The sequence below is a fragment of the Hyperoodon ampullatus genome (assembly GCF_949752795.1).
Source record: "Hyperoodon ampullatus genome assembly, chromosome: 8".
NCBI lineage: Eukaryota > Metazoa > Chordata > Mammalia > Artiodactyla > Ziphiidae > Hyperoodon > Hyperoodon ampullatus.
In genome coordinates, this window is record NC_136921.1 from 112,556,423 (window position 1) to 112,574,451 (window position 18,029).

The 18,029-nt window shown below is 47.5% G+C and overlaps 1 protein-coding gene and 1 pseudogene across 2 annotated transcripts in view; one reads left to right on the plus strand and one right to left on the minus strand.

Moving 5' to 3' along the window:
- GPR39 (G protein-coupled receptor 39) overlaps positions 1–18,029 on the plus strand; it is a gene marked incomplete at both ends in the record, with an annotated part of 238,954 nt that overhangs the window by 107,005 nt on the left and 113,920 nt on the right. The gene's annotated exons all lie outside the window — the stretch shown is intronic.
- Positions 17,608–18,029, minus strand: part of LOC307056951 (large ribosomal subunit protein P1-like) — a 93,483-nt pseudogene continuing 93,061 nt past the window's right edge. The window contains exon 5 of the transcript in view: positions 17,608–17,988. The product of the transcript in view is annotated as a large ribosomal subunit protein P1-like (transcript). The remainder of the gene's footprint in view (positions 17,989–18,029) is intronic.

Genomic DNA, 18,029 nt, shown 5'->3' on the forward strand with positions numbered 1-18,029 from the left:
CCTGGTGGACCAACATCTAATGAGTTGTTAGAGGTCCACAGAGATGGGCTTCTTTGGTCAGCTCATCCTTGATGGCTGCCTTTTGAGTGAATTCTGTGCTCTAGGCCACTGTCTGGTATAATTCCAGCCACATCTATAACTTAAAATTTTCCAGGAGCCACATTTTAAAAAGTTAAAACAGGTGAAATTAATTTTGACATATTTTATTTGACTCTATATATGCAAAATATTATTTCAGTGTGTAAAAAATGATAAAATATTAATGAGCTAGTTCACATTCTTTTTTTGCACTAAATCTTCAATAACAGATGTGTATTTCACAAGTACAGCATTTCTCAATTCAGTCTAGCCTAGTTCAAATGAGCAGGAACCACGTGGGGCTGGCAGCTGCCATGTTGGACAGGGCAGGTCTGGACTGGATTCCTTCTACTGTAACAAGGTTTTACTTCCCTCTTTAGGGTTTGCAGGTTGGGGGTAGGTGGGCATCAGCTTTGGGGGCTTAGTGGCAGTAAAGAACATGCAAAACCTACAAGCATGAAAAGGTACCACATTTTCATTTTTCCTAGTAGTCTAGCATGCCATTGGCATATTTACAATCGCTGTGAATTGCCTTACTGCTCATGCCACCATCCACCTTCCACACTAATAAAGACAGAATAGATCCTCATAAATATCCCGTTCCCTCATTATCAGAGCTTGGCTTCACCAATTATGGCCTCATAAAAAAGGTTTTTTTTCATATTATTATTATTTGTTGCCATGAAAAAAATGCACATTTTTTTGGAAGCCTGACTCTAGTGCGATTGCTTTGATATCAGACAGGGCATGAAGAAGCATATTGTCAAATGCCTATTTGGGGAATAGGGAGCCACTGAGTATTTTATCTCACTGGCCAGGTTCCTGAAGAAAGTACAGACTGAAATCTAGGAGAGTATTTTAATTGTTGAATATTATAAAAGTTTAATAGGAATTCTGAGGCGTAAGGCAAAGGCATCGTCTGTCACTGAACTTGATGACTGCACACTGGGAGTCGTGTGGTGTGTGCCTGGGGCTCTGGTGTTTGCATCACGAGGAGACCCTCAGCATCTAATGAAATGGGGTGTGAGGAGGAAGGGGAGGAAGAGAAGAGCCACTGCCACGGCGGCTCCCGTGGATGTTTGTAGCCATGAAGCAGGCTGCCCGCCAGCGCAGGAGGCTTTCCGATGCCACTCTGACAGGCATCAACCGGGTACAATCTCACCACTGCTGTTTCCACCCTGTCCTCTCAGACTGGATGGGTAGCTGCCAGAGTCCCGATGGGCCTCCCCGTGTCCAGCCGCGTCTCCTTCCTCAAATCATCCACCACACAGCCTTCAGGGAGATTTGTCTAAAATGCAAGTGGGAGCCCATCACTCACTGCTAAAGGTACTTGCGTGGCTGCCTCCCCATTGCCCTTGGGTGAGAGACTACGTATTCCTTGGCAATGGTGTACAGGCCATTGTATGATCCGGCCCCAGCTAACTGCCTTTCCTCTCTCTTTCCCTCCCTGCTTGCCTCTCTCTCACTTTTAGTTTATACCCCTGCATCTCTGCGGCTCCATGTTCCTCCTCAGGCTTCTTCACCAAGAATTTTAGTCCACCTCCTTTACAGGACTCTGCTTAGGCTACACCTCCTTCAGGAAGCTGTCCAGGCTTCCCTCACCCCACTCCAGGCAGGTGAAATGCCTGTGCTCTTTACTGCTTTATACCCTCAGCAAGTTGTACCCGCCTCAGTCATGATGCCTGTTTGGCCACCATCTTCCATCCAAACAAGACCTTGCCTCACTCGTTTTCTTTTTTCCCCCTTGTTTTTTTAAAATTATTTATTTAATTTGGAAGTAGAGTTGATTTATAATGTTGTGTTAGTTAAAAGTGTACAGCAAAGCGATTCAATTATGCATATACACATATCTATTCTTTTTCAGATTCTTTCCCCATATAGGTTATTACAGAATATTGAGTAGAGTTCCCTGTGCCATACAGGAGGTCCTTGTTGTTCATCTATTTTATATACAGTCGTGTGTGTATGTTGATCCCAAACTCCTAATTTATCCCTCCTTCCCTTTCCCCTTTGGTAACCATAAGGTGGTTTTCTTGTCTGTGGGTCTCTTTCTGTTTTGTATATAAGTTTATTTGTATATTTTTTAGATTCCATATATATGTGTTATCATATGATATTTGTCTTTCTCTGACTTACTTCACTTAGTATGATAATCTCTAGGTCCACCCATGTTGCTGCAAATGGCATTATTTCATTCTTTTTTATGGCTGTGTAATATTCCGTTGTATATGTGTACCACATCATCTTTATGCATTCACCTGTCGATAGACACTTAGGTTGCTTCCATGTCTTGGCTATTGTATCTAGTGTTGCTATGAACATTGGGGTGCATGTGTCTTTTCAAAGTAGAATCTTGTCTTTTCCAGGAGTGTCATCTCGCTCGTTTTTGAATCCCATGTGCACGCTTAGTGCCTGATGCACAGCGGGTGCTCAGTGGGTGTCTGCTGATGGACTGGACCTGTCCTGTGAAGCAGAGTTTTCTGGGCCTTTTCTCTCTACTGGCAGATGAGGCATGATGTCAGCTCTGGGGGAGGGTCAGCTGGGCCCCCTCAAGAGGGGACCGGTGATGGGGATGAGTCATCTGCCCAACGCCTGCCCTGCACAGACAGTGCATGGCAGTGAAAGTGGATTGCTTTGGTTCAACATGATGATGTCTGGGGACCCCACCAAGAATGTACGTTTAGGAGTGGAGTGGAGGGGATGGGGATGGAGGTGAGGCCTGAGAGCGCAGGAATTTAATCTCCATCTTGATGGCAGTGGGATCCAATGAAGCGTTTTTAGCAGGACGTGGATGGCCAGGTGTCCTGGACCCAGGCTCTTAGAGCCCACCCTCATGGCGTGTGTGTATCTCTGCCAGTCTCTGATGGGGGGAGCTGCAGAGGATGGGGCCAGAGATAGGGACTTGTGTCAGCTAAGAATTTAGCAGCTTGTTCCTGCTGTGAATAAAGAAGGAACAGGTGGATATTGGGTGGTAACTGGACTTAGCACTCTGACTTTCCAGCATCTTCCTATGAGGTGCATCTTATCTTCCTCATATCATTTCACTCCCTCTGGAGTTACCTTCTTATTTATTTATTTACTCGTTTGTTGGCTGTGTCCACTGCTAGAATGTACGCCGTGTGAGGAAAGGGGCCTCATCACACCACAGAGGTGGTCTTATGCACCTCCAGGCCTCCAGATCCAATATAAAAACCCTGAGTTCGGGCTTCCCTGGTGGCGCAGTGGTTGAGAGTCCGCCTGCCGATGCAGGAGACATGGGTTCGTGTCCCGGTCCAGGAAGATCACACATGCCACGGAGCGGCTGGGCCCATGAGCCATGGCCGCTGAGCCTGCGCGTCCGGAGCCTGTGGTCCGCAGCGGGAGAGGCCACAGCAGTGAGAGGCCCGCGTACCGCAAAAAAACCCCCCAAAAACCCCTGAGCTCAATTTCCCAGGTGGATGTTTGGAAGCATCTCCCAAAGGGTGAAGGCCTTTCCGACATTTTGTACACAATTGATTTCACCAAGCTGGTTGCCTCATCACCATCTCTGGGACCTTTATCTTTTTTTTCTCTTATTGAACAAATTAGCCACTGTGACACTGGATACTGATTAGCAATTCGTACAGCCATTATTTTAAAAATTGGCAGAATTCCATTGTTTTGTTCCTTAATTCTTTTTTTTTTTTTTTTTTTTTTTGCGGTACGCGGGACTCTCCCGTTGCGGAGCACAGGCTCCAGACGCGCAGGCCCAGCGGCCATGGCCCACGGGCCCAGCCGCCCCGCGGCATGCGGGATCCTCCCGGACCGGGGCACGAACCCGCGTCCCCCGCATTGGCAGGCGGACTCCCAACCACTGCGCCAGCAGGGAAGCCCTGTTCCTTAATTCTTAATTCACATTTTTAATGTACTGTACATTCATTCATATGACGGGATTTCCTCTTCCGTATGTGCCTCTAATGGATCAAAGGGTTCTTCCCTCCCTCAAATAATTATGAACATCGACGAGTTACTGAAATGGTTCAGTCGTTTAAAAATGTGAGCTGAGAATATTTATGGCCTTTCCTGTCCTTCCCTTTGTGCCAAGTTAGTAGTTGCTGGTGTAAATGTGGCTGAAAATGTGGAGTGCAATTCTCATACTTCCAGAACCTTCTCTTGGCCTAGCACGTGGTGGGATTTAGAGTCCCTGTCCCATTGGAGGCCATCATTAGCCTTCCGGTCAGCCCTGCCCTGTGATGTAAATGGTCAACACACATGTCCCCACCTCTCACCGTGCCCATCCTTCCGGCTCCCATGTTAGCCTGGGCTTCTGCAAACATAGTTCTTCCTCTGTAACGAGATGACTCATTGAATTGTCTAACCGAGTTTCTGGAGAGGAATAACTTTGCCCTCTCACCTCTGTCTCCCCAGAGCCCTCTGAGAGGGTGGTGGGCATCCTTGAATGATTCTGAACAACTGAGTTGTAATAAACACAACATCCAAATGTATTCTGTGTGACAGTCATTGTTCTCAGTTGCTTTAAATATACGAACACAGTGACTCTACAGCTACCCCGATTTAATGGATGAGCGACTAAGCCAGAGAGAGACATTGGGTAGCCTGCCTGAGGTCACACCACCAATACTGGGAGAGCAAGACGTGACCCCAGGCAGGTGACACCAGAGCCCGCCTGCCAGCACCCTGCACTGCACTGCCTTCTGGTGTGGGTGGAAGCCACCGCTTACTTATATGGCCTTAGGGACAGGAAGCAGAGCTTTCCTTTGTCTGATTCAGGGGCTTCCACGTTGGGACACCAGCCCATTCCCCCTTGATCCCGGCAACCATCTAAGAGTAGAAATAAATGCGAATAGCGAGAAGATGAATGGACACGGACCTTCCTTAATGCCCGAGGACTACCTGGTAGATGCCAAGTCAGAATGCTGGGGAGAAAAGCTTCCCCGCGCTCCCTCTGGTCCTGTGTCTTCCGGCAGCCCCGGGGTAAGGAGATCCAGCCTCCGTCCGTAAGGGACAGGGCCCTCTGAAGAACTTGTGATAGGGCTCGTGGGTAGAGGATTGGCCTCAAGGGCACACATGGCTCTGCCACCATGTACCCATGAGACAGGTCACTCTGAGCCATCCTTACTCTGTAAGATGCAGGTGCCCCTTAGGTGCCTGGAGACAGCCCGGCAGAGCATTGTTGCCAGGAGTTTCACAGACCAGAAATTTGTTTTAAAAAGAGAAGGGACTGAAATTAGGTCTTCCCCTGTTTATTTTGCCAAGTAAGGAGATTTAAAAAGGGACAAAGTGAAAGAAAAAGACCATCTCTTGCCACTATCGTTCTATAACAGTATTTTAACTCCCTAAAATATAAATGGACTTATATAGCTAAGGAAAGGAAAAGTCCATTCAGCTGAGTTCAGATGGTTCAGCTTAAGAAAAACTCACATTTTGTTCAGTTCGGCTTGGACCTGTGACATTCTGTCAGCCATCACTGAGGGCCAGCTTCTGGGAACAAGTAATGTAGGAAAAACAGAGCAGAAGAAAAAGAGCCGCCCAGTCCTAGTCTTGCTGCCCACTACTTGTGTAACCTCAGGTAATTTCTTTAGCACCTTTATCTTTACCCTTCTCCTCTGTGAATTGTGGGCTGCTTTCCATGGGCTTTGTGAAGCTTAAATGAGGCATGTTGAGTGCCTGTGACCTGAGGGAGGAGTTCAGACCATGCTTAGAGGTTTTAGAGCTGTGATTCTCAAACAGTGGTTCTGACAGGCAGCACCAGCATCACCTGGGAACTTTCGAGAAATGCAGGTTGTTGCCCCTTGTACACCCCCCACTCCATCTGCTGCATCAGAAACTGTGGAGGTGAAGCCCATTTACCTGGATCTTAAACCGCCCTCCAGGTGATGTTTTTTAAAATTAATTTTTATTGGAGTATAGTTGCTTCACTATGTTGTGTTAGTTTCTATGGTACAGCAAAGTGAATCAGCTATACGTATACATACCTCCCCTCTGTTTTGGATTTCCTTGCCATTCAGCTCACCACAGAGCACTGAGTAGAGTTCCCTGTGCTACACAGTAGATTCTCATTAGTTACCTTTTTTTTTTTTGCGGTACGTGGGCCTCTCACTGCTGTGGCCTCTCCCGTTGCGGAGCACAGGCTCCGGACGCGCAGGCTCAGCGGCCATGGCTCACGGGCCCAGCCGCTCCGCGGCATGTGGGATCTTCCCGGACCGGGGCACGAACCCGTGTCCCCTGCATCGGCAGGCGGACTCTCAACCAGTGCGCCACCAGGGAAGCCCTAGTTACCTATGTTATACATAGTATCAGTAGTGTATATATGTCGATCCCAATCTCCCAGTTCATCCCACACCCCACCCCCCTTTTCCCCTTGGTATCTATTCGTTTGTTCTTTATGTGTGTGTCTCCTCCAGGCGCTTCTGATGGCCTGCTCAACTTCGAGCACTACCGCTGTAGAGAACACTGCCATCTTTGTAAGGGTAGCTGGGCTCTGGCCAGAACACCTGTGAAGAAGGGTGCCGAGCGGGGCTTAGGTTTCCCTGGTAACTATCCAGCTCAAGCTGCTCTTATCCTTATCCATCCATCCCTCCTGGAATGAGGCTTTCCGTGATGTGTTAATCATGGGTCACCCACCTGCGGGTCCCTGTTAGATTCTCATGGGTAAGCTCAGGACACTGGTGCCCACCTTCTAGCCCAGCAGTGGGGCATTGCTTTGCAGAGTGAGGGCCCCTCCCCGCATCTGGCTGCCTCTGACTTCCATCTGCCAGGAGTTGGGCGAGCTCCATCCTGCACTTTGTTGTTGGCGATCTCCTCTCGGCGGGTGTGTCTCTCATTTCCTGTGTCGCGTGAAGCTTGTAGGTAGCTGCTGTGGCTGGTCTCTCTGTTTGCACACTCCCTCTCCTCTAGTCTGGCGCTGCAGGACGCTGCTGTCAGAATCTTTGTCCCAAGGTACAGCTTTGACTGGGTCATGCTCCCAATCCAAATGGTCCCTCCACAAGGCACCCACATAATAAATCCGAAGTCTTTAGTCTGGAACACACGAGCCGCCAAAATCTAGTGACACAGATCGGATTTCTTTTAAAATAAAATTTAAAGCTATAGAAAGCACAGAAAATTGTGTGTACTCAAAAGTGACACATGTTAATATATCACATTTTTAAATCGTTTCTTTTTTTTTAGTGATGAAATCATTTACAGATAAAGTCTCCTTTCCCCTCATTCCTTCAGACCACCTTTAGGGCATTTGCTTCTGCAAGTCACCTTCATACAACCTACACTTGAGCCTAACTGGACCCCTGGGAATTCACAGTAGAAGCTGGTGCTCCCCTGCTTCCCTGCATTTGTCTAGGGGGGACCCTGGCTGGAACGCCCGGCCCTGCCATCCTCCCATCAGCTGTCCCGTCCTGTGCTTGCTCAAACCCTGCTTGCCCTGCAAGCACCAGTCAAATGCCACCCCTCCTGTACAGTCCCCGGATTTTCCCCACGTCTCACACTCCCCCAGCTCTCCCCATTCTCACCCTCAGCTGGAGCTAACTTGTAAATCCCTGTGTTTAGAGCCCAGGATTAATTCAGAGCACAGGGTTGAAGGCTCAGCTTGGCCATCAACTAAATGGGGCATCTTTGACAGACTCAGTGTCCTCATCTGTAAAATGGGGATTCAGTGTAAAGTGTTCCTTCATTGTCTGACGGGCAGCCAGATGGGGAGGGCTGATGGCAGGTTTATGGGGGAGAGGGTGTGCTCCCCAGGAGCCTCTGAGATAAACACTCCAAGAAAGCAGACATCTAACATCTCACAGCATCTGGCTTGGAAAAGACCTCTTCAATGCTATCTTGACACATGGGCTTGGTAGAAAACCTGAGCACATATGAACCAAACAGGTCCATGATTCCAGACCCCAAAAGTTCTGAAAACTGGAAATTTACCGTAACTTATTTGGCAGTAAAACCTGGACTAACCTGATATGAGGCTATTTATGGCATTTATCCAACTGCAAAAATTCATGCCTTTTGCTGTAGAAATGTGTGTGTGTGTGTGTGTGTGTGTGTGTGTGTGTGTGTGTGTGTGTGTGTGAGATATTCCAGGATTCTTTCCTGGAATCTGCAGGGGATGTTTTGTAGCACACAGTAGATGTACTGTATCACTTTTCTAAAATCTGGGCAATTCTGAATTCCTAACCACATTTGGCCCCCAGGGTTTTAGCCAAGATTTGGGGACCAGTACAGACCCCAGCGGGAGAGATCCTGCCCCTGTCCACCCTGCCCCCAGCAAGTTCCTAGTCCTATAGGCTCCCAGGAAAATGGTTTTCTTCCACATGAGAATCTTTGAAGTGCACACAGGGTCCAGTCCAACCTGCAGCTGAAGCCCAGAGTGATCCTTCACTCATTGCAGAAATGTATTTTTTTTTTGGTGTTAGAAACACAGCATAGACTCAAAAGAAGGGGGCTCACGCTGTCTGCAAGATGCTCAGGGCGTTATCCGAGGGCTGTACCAGCCTCCAGGGGTCAGTACCCCAGGCTGCCCCCCCAATACCCGCACACTCTGGGTTTTCACCCCTGCCTCCCCATATTGAGTGTAGGGAGAATGTCCCATTTTCTCTGAGTCCTACTAGGTCCTAAAGTCCTGAACTGATGGTGCTCAGGTATGAATGGGTGGTATAGGCTCTGGGTTTTCTCTCTCTAGACGCCATTTCCACTTTAGCAAGGGTGCTTTGTGCTTACACCCACAGGGTTGACTACTAGAGGGTTTTCATGTAACGTGCTGTTTGGGGGCCGAGGAGTTGTTCTGATTACTGAGTGCTGTTTAATAAGCTTGCCCCAAACCCAAGTAGGAGCTTAAGGCAGCCGTTTTATTTTGCTCACAATTTTGTGGGTCAGGAATTTGAGGGGTGCTTGGCTAGGGGGTTCCTCGCCGATCCACGTGAACCTAGCTGCACTGGCTGGAACATCTACTTGCATTTTATTCTGTCCATCAAAGCGGTCACTGGGGCTGCTCAGATTCACGGGGTTTGGGGGGAGGAAAAGAGACCCCCCTTCTTCTGGGGTGTGGCAGGAACGTGTGGTGGTAAGCGTGTGGGATGGGAGACACTGGACCACTTTTGGAAGACTGTAGTCGGCACAGGAGGCTTCCAGGCAGATCAGGTGCCTAAGTGGAGGAATCTGTCATTCCAGTCCAAAGAGTTACGATGGAGGAAACTTGGGGTGCAGAAAAGCCCAGAGGAGATTCTTCCTCTTTACATATATTTGGGCCGAGAAACAGGAGGTGTTGTTAGGAAGACCAAGAAGCTCCACGTGCCTGCGTCTCACCTACATCCTCTCCACACCCACCCCCGCCCCTCTTCCCTGCACCCCCATTCTCAAGGTGGTGAAAACTCCTTTAACGTGCAGAAGTCTTTTACTTCCACCGTAAAATAAGAAAGTTAGAATTTAGTATTAAGGCCTGCTAAAGCTGATCGCACGGGCTGCCAGAGAGTTCGTTGTGAGAACAGGAAGGCGCAGCATGAGCCCCAAGGCCCTGGAGAATTCAGAAAGGGGAGGAGCGGGGTCAGGACGGAGAAGACCCGCCATCCCCGTCTCACAGGGGCAGGGAGGGGTCCCTCTGCCTGATTCCTACCGGTTCCTCAGCTTCTCCTGCTTCCCTCACGGTCCCCAGCCGACTCCTGCGGAAGACCCCCGTCTGCCATGTGGGGAGAAACCCTCCAAGGAGCGTTTTGATTTCAGCGTGTTGTGTCCAAACAGCCCTGGTCTGGCCGCCTGGGCTGCCCATCCCTGCAGGTGCGCTATTGAAGGCAGTCTCGCGGCCACTGCTGTGAAGCTGCGAAACGCCCGCTGAGAGCTGCCAGTTTCCTGGCTGACCGGTGAGTAGGGTCCCACATCCTTTCACTGCGGAGTGTGGTGTGAAATGGAAATTGAGCTGAGGCTGGATTCTTTCCTCCAGGTGAGCTGCCTTTGAAAAGAAAAGAATCCCTATAAAACCAGGGGCTCACTTGAACGGGCAGTGCTCCCACGCGGGTGGCCAGCGCCCAGGGCGCCCTGTGATGATCTGCTTGGTGGCATCTCTGGGGTGACCATCCTGCCCTGGCTGCCCTGCTTCTCAGCCTCTCCTGGACACCCCTTTCCCTCTGTGAACTGGGGTCAACTCAGGAAACATGGGCTTCTTCTTTAAGGAACCTGAGCCAGACTTGGGAGAAGAGACCTTTTGGAAAATTTAAATCATATCCCATATTTATAGGGCAGAAAAAGCACATTTTGGATATTCCATGGTTTTCTCTTATCCATACCACTGTCTCCTTCATCAGTGACAGCATTCAACGTCACTGAAAAGCTAAGGCAAAGGATGCAGTTGAGCCAGTTGTGTGGACTGAAAACCCAGGGGGAGGAGAAAGAGCAGGTGTGTGGGTAACCCCTGAAGATGCCTGGGCAGGGGTGGGCAGGGTGATTCGGGGTGGGCTGTGGGCAGAGGGCTTGAACTTTTCATCTCGTTGATTGCACAGCCATCGGTGAAGGAGGCACAGCGATTGGACAGGGTTTTTGTTTTTGTTTGCTTTCCTGTACTCTGGGCTTTGGTGTCTTCATCAGCAAAGCGGAGGCAATAGGAATATCTTCCTTATAGGGCAGCTTGGGAGTTTCAGTGTGACAGTACGTGCGAAGCACCAAGAACAGTGCCTGGGACAAAGGAAATCATAAATGTTCACTGTGGCTGCTACTATTACTATCTGATAGAAGAAAAGACATCACAGTGAAATGAATGAGAAGAGGGAATGTGGTAGAAAGAAAATCTATGGGGCCAGATGCACACAGGCAATCTTGGGTCCTAATCCCAAATCCACCAGTTGGCTATCATGTGACCTTGGCAAATTCTTTAACCTTTCTGAGCCTCAGTTTCCCCACCCCCACCCTGTAAAACAAGAAGACGGCAGATTCGGATCAGCAGGTCTGGGATAAGGCCTGGGATCTTGCATTTCTAATAAGGTTCCAGGGGATGCAGATGAGGCTGGTCCAGGACTACACTCTGCATGACAAGGGACAGTGACGCTCTGGGATGAAAATTCCTGCAGCCTGACTATAGGCACCAGTACGGAGGGCTCACATAGGGGAGAGGGAATGATCCGTTTTCCTGGTCAGAGTCTTGAGGATTACGGGAAGCTCTCCCAAGAGGTTTCCCAATCATCGAGGCTTCCGAGGATGAATAGGCCGTCAGCATCAGTAATGGGCTCAAGAACAGTTGTCAGACTTTTTACATTTTTCCCCCATCAGCATTAACAAGTCATAGCCACGAGCCAGTTTTGGTTGGAAGTAGGTGCGTGGAGAAAGATGGAAGACGTTGGTAGCCAGTTCTCGAACTTGAGTGAGCATCAGCATCTCCCAGAGGGCTTGTGAAATGTAGATTGCTGGGCCCCAACCCAGAGTTTCTAAATCATTAGGCCTGGACTGGGGCCCAGGAGTTTTTGCATTTGTGACAAGTTCCCAGTGAATTTTGAGAACCACTGCTTTATAGCAAGAGGCCTCCCACCCCAGGGCACACAGGCCAAGGGTTATAACGGGGCATATGGGGTGGGGCAGAGAAGCCCAGAGGGACAAACACAATGGGAGGGGCTGCTGGAAGGGGTTTTGTTAAGACTGGGCCTGAGACTGGAGACTTGGCCAGCACAGTTGACATGGACAAGACGCTGAGAACTGACCACTGTGTGCACGAAGACCGGCAGATAGCTTGTCAACCCTTGGATTCCTACCACCCAGTACGATGAAGATGTTGTCATCCCAACTGAAATTACTTTTCTGCCTTCCCTCCACTCTTTCCAAAGCATGACACTTTCCAGGAGCCTGGCTATAAAAATGAAGACCCAGACCAGCCCCAGCAGGCCTCAGTGGACATAAGCATGTTGGTCTGTTGGCAGCTCAGGGGGCTCTGGAGCTCGGGCAGAACCTCCATCTTTAGAGGTATTTGAGATGGGTTGGTTTCCAGGGATGCAGCAGCCTCTCCACTAAGAGGGAGGCATCCTATATAAATATCAAACAAAGGGAGGGAGGGAGGGGCTGGCTGACCTTTTGGCTGACCCTAGATCCTCTGAGAAGAAAAACCACTAGGGCTTGAATTAATTTTAATTCAATGGAATATTTTCCTAAAGTGGTCCTTGGAGCAGCAAGACGGTGTGTTTCAGATTTTCCACTGCTTCCGGTGAGCCACACTGATGGAGGGTCATTGGGGTCACAGTAGGAGGAATCCCACTAATTGCATCATAAGGGACATTTGCCCATCAGCTCAGATGGATTGTCTCCTAACAGAGTCCTTCGGGAGAGTGGTCTTGCAGGTGAGGGATGGGAGGAAGGGAATTGAAAAGTAATTGAAATTTGCAAATGGCATTTCCTTGGGCCCTGGACAAAATGAGTTCCATATGTCCAGCAGGGGGCAGCAATGCACAAACAGTGATTGTGGTGTGTGTGCCAGGAGCTGGGTATTGTCTCTGAAAATAGCTCAGCAGTGAGGATGGCGGAGGCTGTTTATAGATAATTTCCAGAGTTGGCAAAGCTGGGCCTGTCACGCCCACCCTTTCCCCCACAGGCAAACCTTTGATTTTTCTCGGTATGCTGAGAAGTCAATCAATGTTTAGGTCTGCTGGGTTTTAATTCTGCAAGTTTTCTTTTCATCTTTTGGCTGCTCTGTGTAATTTAGAATTTCTGCAGCCTGACTGAAAATTATAAGTAAACTAGGATTAAGAAGTCGGCTTTATTAATATAATAGCTCAGTTAATAGACATTTAAAAATGTCTATTTCAACTCTTCTCTGGGTTGAAATTTTATTAGAACTATAATCGCGATGACACCCGTACACCAAGTTGGGGAACTTCCTTGTCGCTATTTGTTTTAAAGTTGAGGAAATGAGACTGACAAAATGCATGAAAACAAGTCTCAAGGAATAGTCAGTTTTTCCCAATTTAGGGATATTAGTTTGTCTATTCCTAAAACTAGGACTCAGCCTGTATTATATTTTCTCAGCAATTTGTCAGGTTTGCTTGTAAATGACTTTAATTGTAGATGGCTTTGCCTGTTTTGCTGGGCTGGAATATTCTGCAGCCCAGCATACTTCTCCTTTGGGAAGCTTCTCACATCTTGCATAGTATTTCTCTCCATCACCCTCTGCTGTTACCACCCCGCCCCCAAGGTTAATTTAATCCTGTTGTTCTTAAACGAAACACCCTAAATCATCCTCCTCCCCTTCCCTGTCTTTCTTCTCTCTGTTTAAACCCTTCCAGGTTGTAATAGTCTGGAAAATATTTCAATCATCATGTCTCCTTTTCAGCAGGCCAATTCTCTTCGGCGTGTTCTCTGTGGCTTGTACTGAAGTGCAGTTTTTCACAGTGTTGTTTTTAGTTTAAATAACATGCAGTGCACAATTGCTAAAGGTCTTCTAGAACATTCCACTTGGGGTCTTGCCATTAAATAATATTCTGATGGAACACGTACCTAGCTTTCCATAGGAGGAAATGCTACTGGATCCCAGCCCTAACTGGCTGTAAATTTAGCTAAAGGTCCATCTGCCTTGGGAGTTAGACCATCTTCTCTGAGCTCAGAATAGTGCCCTGGATTAGATGTTTAATGGATAGACTTAGCGAATAAATATGTGTTTGTAAGTGTGTTGTTTAGAAAATAGTCAAGTGAAAGGCATTTAATTCTGCTAAGCCAGCAGATGTAAGTTTTCTGTCTTCTTACACTGTCTTGCTACATGTCAGCTCCTCAATTTAGCAGCTGTGTGACCTTGCATATATTACTCAACCTTGCTGAGTCTCAGTTTCCTCAACTGCAAAACAGAGAGCGTGAGGACCAAATAGAGGTATGCAGTGTTTACTGCGTAGAGTAACATAAAGTCGGTCCCCAAGTCATAACAGTGACTTTTGGATTTTGTTGTTATTGTCGTTGCTACTACTGCTCTCGTTATGCAGCCTAATTCCCATGCCTACGTATCTTTCAAAGTCCCCACCTGCCTATACCTTCTCATTTCTCAACACACATTACTCAGGGAAGCTTTCTCTGATCCCCCAGACTAGGGTGTTATGTCTTGGCTATTGTGAGTAGTGCTGCTATGAACATAGGGGTGCAAGTATCTTTTTGAATTAGAGTTTTGTTTGGATATATGTCTAGGAGTGGGATTGCTGAATCATATGGAAACTCTTATTTTAGTTTTTTGAGGAACCTCCATGCTGTTTTCTATAGTGGCTGCGCCAGCTTACATTCCCACCAAAAGTGCAAGAGGGTTCCCTTTGCTCCACACCCTCTCCAGCATTTGTTATTTGTAGACTTTTTAATGATGCCCATTCTGACTGGTGTGAGGTGGGACCTCATTGTAGTTTTGACTTGCATTTCTCTAGTACTTGGCAACATTGAGCATCTGTTCATGTACCTATTGGTCATCTTCGGAGAAATGTCTGTTTAGGTCTTCCGCCCAGTTTTTGATTCAGTTGTTTGTTTGTTTTTTTTGTTATTGAGTTGTATGAGCCATTTGTATATTTTGTAAATTAAGCCCTTGTCGGTCATATCATTTGCAAATATTTTCTCCCAGTCTATAGGTTGTCTTTTAGTTTTGTTTATGGTTTCCTTTGCTGTACAAAAGCTTGTTAAGTTTGATTAGGTCCCATTTGTTTATTTTTGCTTTTATTTCTATTGCCCTGGGAGACTGACGTAAGAAAACATTGGTACAAGTTTTGTCAGAGAATGTTTTACCTGTTTTCTCTTCTAGGATTTTTATGGTGTCATGTCTTACATTTAAGTCTTTAAGCCATTTTGAGCTTATTTTTGTGTATGGTGTAAGGGTGTGTTCTAACTTCATTGATTTACATGCAGCTGCCCAACTTTCCCAACACAATTTGCTGGAGAGACTGTCTTTTTTCCATTGTATATTTTTGCTTCCTTTGTTGAAGGTTAATTGACTGTAAGTTTGTGTAGGTTTATTTCTGGGCTCTCTATTCTGTTCCATTGATCCATATGTCTGTTTTTGTGCCATTACCATGCTTTTTTTTTTTTAAGTATTTATTTTTAACCTCTTTATTGGAGTATAATTGCTTTACAATGGTGTGTTATTTTCTGCTTTAAAACAAAGTGAATCAGCCATCCATATACATATATCCCCGTATCTCCTCCCTCTTGCATCTCCCTCCCATCCTCCCTATCCTACCCCTCTAGATGGTCACAAAGCACCGAGATGATCTCCGCCTACCATGCTGTTTTGATTACTGTAGCTTTGTAGTATCAGACAGTGAGATCTTTGATTCAGGACAAGGTCTTCATCTTTGCTGCCCAGAGCATGTCACATCTGGAGCCTGTACAGGGTAGTCATTCAATGGAGGTTTGCTCTGTTCATTAAGGCTGTGTGTCTACCAGGCTTTGCCCTCCCATGCATAGAAGGAGGTTTCCTTAAGAGTCCCATTGTCTGTGTTACTATTTAACATAACTGAAAAGCAACAAGACCAAATCCCCACCTGGAGGTTTCATCATCTCACTCTAACTGTGGACAGTTTCCTCAATTAAGAGCTTCACAGTGACTTTCTAAGGTACTTGCCCTGAGGATCTCATTAACAAATGGTCCAGAACATGACTTCCTTTTAGTTACTTCACATTGATGCCAAGAGATCAGGTTGTGTCTTTTTGTGATGCTTACAAACAACCTGTTTCACAGTCCATTTTACATTTTTAAGGAGGACTTAGGTCAAGATGAACTGCCCAAGTTTCTGGAAATCAGCCTTCCCCTATTTCTGGAACTAGGGTATTCACTCAACTCCTGTCTCCTGGCTTCTCCAAGAGCCCGGGGGAGCTACTAAGAGATTCTCTGAAGTTTTTCTGGAATGTTCCTCCACATCGCAAATGTAATTTTGCTGATCCGACACCCTATCTCATTGCCATAGATTGATGGTTTCCTAATATCTCCTGGCTTGATGAGGACTTCAGTTGTCTTCTGGGACACTAGCTTTACACTGTCCAATTTGCAGACTCATTGCTAGGAGAGATAAAAGCCCAGTCGGAATTTTAACACTCTGTTTTGTGTTACCTATTAATTTTGTCACACTTCATCCAATCAGTGAGTCTCTCCCTTTGTTCTGTTTGCTCCAGATATCATTTAAAATCCTTCTTCTGTTGTCTTCTTTATCACTCATAAACCTCTGTGAATTGGGAGTCTTTGTCTGGATGCGACGATTCCTACACGACCTGCACATATTTAAAAAATTCGTCCTGACTTGCGTGTCTCTCTTTCCATCCTTTGCCCTTGCCTTTTAACCTCCTGAGCTGAACAGAGAGGCCCCTGCAGAGCATTGTTGCTTCCTTTAGGGGTTGCCCCCTCCCGCCTTTTCTTCCTTCCTGACTCAGAGTGGTCGTGTGATCAGAATTACATTTTATAAGCAGGAAATTCTAATTACTGCACAGTGGCAGCTGGAACACCTTATCCATACCATCCTCCTGGTCCTCCAGAAGCAGCTGCTAAGAGGGTGATGACTGTGTAAGCAAGCATGGTATCAATTTGCTCTCCAGGTGGGCTTGTGTAGGGAACAGAACAAATGAGATGGTTGCGTTGCCCTGGAAGGAGAAATAGAGAAGGTGGCGTTCAGGAGCAGAGAGGCGGAGGGGGGAGGCTGCAGCAGGTGCGCCCCAGGCTCGCGCTCTGAGCATCAGCCCCTCCCCATGGACATTGAAGGCAGGGGGTGTCCCCACTGGGCTTCCCTGCCAGCCTATGTGAGGGCTGCTTGCAGATGCCGGCAGTGGCCCATCACTGCCCCCAGCGAGTGGAGTCAGGGAGGTCATTCAGGCCTCCATTACTAGAGTCTCACCCATGCCTGTTGCCCAGTGGGGCTGTCAGAAGCTTGTGGATTTGAATTCTGTTACTGCAGTGATGCCCTGGGGTCTTCAGACTTCACTCAGAAGTGAAATGCCTCCTTCTTTCCCTCTTTTTTTTCCCATTCTTGATTCTGTATGTTCTATTTTCAGCTCCCATAAGGCCAGATGCTTCTCTGGGCTTAGTTTATAGCTAAGATGACGGTTGCCCAGAGTGTGCAAACCTGCCTGGTCCCAAGACTCATGGCTGCCAATGTAAGAACCCTCTTCCTGTTTCCCATTCCAGACTCTTTTCGTCTCTACCTTTGTTCCTAACACTGTCTTCCAAGATCTCTAGTTTCAGTGGAGAGGTGTTTCTTCATTCCTGTATCAGGATCCACATCCATGGTTGCAGATTTTTGTATCCTTTCTTCTTCATTGAACCTAAAATATGTAAGGAGGCAAGGTGAAAATAAATATCAAAAAATGATAGAAAATCCCCATTTTTCAATCCCTGGTGAAGTAATCGGTTTAGGCAATGATCATGAGTGGATGAAACCATGAGTTAGAGGTTGATGAGGACGTTTACGTGGGAGGGTCAGGCTGTCACATCCCAAACTCACTCCTTAATGATGGCGCCACTGAGAGAGGAACTACCAGTCATCGTGGACCCCTAAAATACAAACCACTCAATACCACTTAAGGAATTTTTTTTTCCATTAAAGACCTCAGCTTTGCATTCAACATGTTACCAGAGAGGTTTAGTCAAAAAAGACCAAAGCCCATGTCATCATCGCACTCTTCAGATTCTTCTTTGTTTGCTTCTGCTTTCTTCTCCCCAGCTGGGGCAGCAGTGGGTACAAGGGGCAGGACCTCCTGCTGGGGCAGCATCCGCTGCTGGGGCAGCTCCACCTGCCCCCATGTTGCAGATGAGGCTCCCGATGTTGACACTGACCAAAGCCTTTGCAAATAGCCTGGCCAGAAAGGTTCAACGTTTGCACCGGCTGCTCTAATGAGGGCATTGATCTTATCCTCCGTGACCATCACCTCATCGTCGTGCAGGGTGAGGGCCGAGTAGACGCAGGCCAGCTCCGAGATGGAGGCGGGTGAGTGCTAGGCAGGGGCTGCCGGGCGCGGTGCTAGTCGCTGGATGAAGCGAGGGCCTCACCCCACCACGGCCTTACCTT